The following is a 3,379-nucleotide window of genomic DNA, read 5'->3' on the forward strand; positions in this document are numbered from 1 at the left end:
AGCTGACCCTTACAAGCAGCAAAAGATCACAGCAAAAGAGCAGCAGCTGCAGAGGAGCAGTTACAGAGGAGCAGCTACAGAGGAGCAGTAACAGAGGAGCAGCTACAGAGGAGCAGTTACAGAGGAGCAGCTAAAAATCATAGCTACAGAGGAGCAGCTACAGAACAGTAGCTACAGAGCAGCAGCTGCAGAGGAGCAGCTACGGAGGAGCAGCTACAGAGGAGCAGTTACAGAGGAGCAGCTAAAGATCATAGCTACAGAGGAGCAGCTACAGAGCAGTAGCTACAGAGAAGCAGCGGCAGAGGAGCAGATACAGAGGAGCAGCTAAAGAACAGCTGCTACAGAGGACAGCTGCAGAGTTACAACTAAAAATCAGCAGCTACAGAGGAGAAGCTACATAGCAGCAGCTACAGAGGAGCAGCTAAAGATCAGAAGCTGCAGAGGAGCAGCTACAGAGCAGCAGTGAAAGAGCAGCAGTTGCAGAGGAGCAGCTACAGAGCAGCAGCTGCAGCATAGCAGCTACAGAGGATCAGCTACAGAGCAGCAGCTTCAGAGGGGCAGCTACAGAGCAGCAGCTTCAGAGGGGCAGCTACCCTGGAGCATCTGCAGAGGCGCAGCTGCAGAGRAGCAGCTACAGAGCTGCAGCTAAAGAGCAACAGCTGCAGAACATAAGCTACAGAGCAACAGCTACAGAGGAGATACAGAGCTGCAGCTGCAGAGGAGCAGTTACAGAGCAGCAGCTACCGAGAAGCAGCTGCAGAGCAGCACCTACAGAGGAGCAGCTACAGAGTAGCAGCTGCAGAGGAGCATCTAAAAAGCAACAGCTACATAGGAGTAACTGCAGAGGTGCAGCTAAAGATCAGCAGCTACATAGGAGAAGCTACAGAGCARCAGCTACAGAGGAGCAGCTAAAGAGCAGCAGCTAAAGTGGAGAAGCTACAGAGCAGCAGCTAAAGTGGAGCAGCTAAAGAGCAGCAGCTGCACAGGGGCAGCAATAGAGCAGCAGCTGCAAAGGGGCAGCCACAGATCAGCAGCTGAAGAGCAGTAGCTGCAGAGAAGCAGCTACAGAGAAGCAGATGYAGAGGAGCAGCTGCAGAGGGGCAACTACAGAGCAGCAGCTAAAGAGCATCAGCTACAGGGCAACAGCTGCAGAACATTAGCTACAGCGCAACAGCTGCAGAGGAGCAGCTACAGAATAGCAGCTGCAGAGCAGAAGCAAAAGAGCAGCAGCTAAAGAGCAGCAGCAAAAGATCAGCAGTTACAGAGGAGCAGCTACAGAGCAGCAGCTGCAGAGTTCATGTCAGTCACTGAGAGAGGGACAGGACCAGAGAGCCGGAAGTATAAAGCACCAGCCGGTTTGGATGTTATCATTACATTAAATGGATGTTATTAGTGGTTATCAGTCCCTTAGAATGGTTTCAGACTGTCCCGACAGTGCCCCCGTAGTGGGTTACCAGTACCATATACGTTGGAATACAACAATCTGCTACCGCCGGAGTCCTGTCTACTTTACCATGTCATTTTCTCTAAAACTAACCTTAGCRGCTTTATGCCTCATACTAATGTCAATGTCAATGTCAAATTTATTTGTATAGCACATTAAAACAACAAAAGCTGACCAAAGTGCTTCACAGTTCAGTCAAGACATATCAAAAAACAATCAAGAGATACAAATACAGAAACACAATATAATATATGAAAAGGCTTTAACTGAACCTCCAACTCGGCCTTAATCATAAGCGAAAGAAAATAAATGGGTCTTCAGCAAAGATTTAAAAGCCTCAACAGTCTCTGCTGACCGAATATTCAGAGGCAGACTGTTCCACACACAGCTTTGGAGCAGCTATTGCAAAAGCCCGGTCACCTCTAGATTTCAGTTTGGATCWATGAACATCCAACAGAAACTGGTTGGTAGACCTGAGTGCTCTGATTGGAGTGTAGATGTTAAGAAGATCACATAAATATGATGGGGCCAGACCATTAAAAACTTTAAAAGCCATCAATAAAATCTAAAAATCAATTCGCAGGTAAACAGGAAGCCAATGTATAGAAGCCAGGACCGAGGTTATGTGTTCTTGCTTTTTAGTACCTGTTAAAAGACGAGCTGCTGCGTTCTGGAAAGTCTGTAGGCGGTGCAGAGATGATTTATCTAAGCCAGCATACAAAGAATTACAATAGTCCAAGCGAGTGGTAATAAAAGCGTGAATCACCTTTTCAAGGTCTACGAACCAGCTGACAGTCTGAAGCCATTCTATGGGATGGAGAACCCACGAGGCGGCACAGTCGGGACAGTCTGAAGCTAGTCTGAAGCCATTCTATGAGACTGACAACGGCTAATAACGTCCATTTATTGGATGATAACATCCGAAGCGGGTGAACGCACAGAGGATGAGGGGACTTTAGTGGATGCAGAATGATTTTAAGCCTCTCCTCTCCAAGTAAACATTTTCCTTTAAACAAAAGTTCTTGATTTTTTTATTCATGTTGCTCATAATATTCATATATTTTTGTGTATTTTTGTGCATATTTTTGAAATATGTTTGATTTTAACTTGTTATTCAAGGAATTTAAAAAGTTAATTTTTGCACTGGGATTGATTATTAGTCTGTCAGCAGGTTAGGAGGGTGTGGAAGTGAGACTGGCTTCAAAAATATAAAATCAAAAGTTAAGGTCCCTCTGAGACTAAAGTCCCCCACATACTTGGGTGTACTTCGCTCCGCAGAGGTCTGCGTGGACTTGAGGCAGACTCATTGCGGACTGGTCTGCGCAGAGATCAATTTTTTACGTCCGCGTTGTCGCACAATAAACTGCCTGGCGAGTACTGTTTGGATGCAACACAAAGCTGATAAAGTTGAGAATCGGTCTCATTTGTGGACGAAATGGAGTCAAATTTTGAAGAGTGTCTCATGGAGGAGATTAGAAAACTTTATGAGTTATCAATGAAGGGATATAAAGACTTTCAGTGAGCAACTAATTTGAGGGAGGAAATAGCTCAGACCCTGGGTGAGGTAGTTCTTTTCTTTTTTTTTTCTTTTATTATTTTAAAGCTAAAATGCAAACTCTCTCTTCCTCTTCATCCTTGACATCATGACTGAAATTGCAAGAAATTAAAGAATTTGTCAGGTGGTCAGTATGCTCAGGTAGGAAGTCTAAAACATCCACGGACAAGATGCGTGGAGTCTGTGCGTCTCATGGACTGCGCACAGTACACTAGAGTATGTGGGAGCCTTTAAATGAAGGTTCTCTGCTTAGCTGGTTAAAAATACATTGCATGCTCCAAATCTTGTATTTGCAAAAACAATTTAGCTTCTGTTAAATATAGTTTTATTCTGACCAAACATCCAGAATATCTAAGACAGAAAACCTCTGAACTGCTGTT

This window comes from Austrofundulus limnaeus, unplaced genomic scaffold (genome assembly GCF_001266775.1).
Source record: "Austrofundulus limnaeus strain Quisiro unplaced genomic scaffold, Austrofundulus_limnaeus-1.0 Scaffold259, whole genome shotgun sequence".
Taxonomy (NCBI): domain Eukaryota; kingdom Metazoa; phylum Chordata; class Actinopteri; order Cyprinodontiformes; family Rivulidae; genus Austrofundulus; species Austrofundulus limnaeus.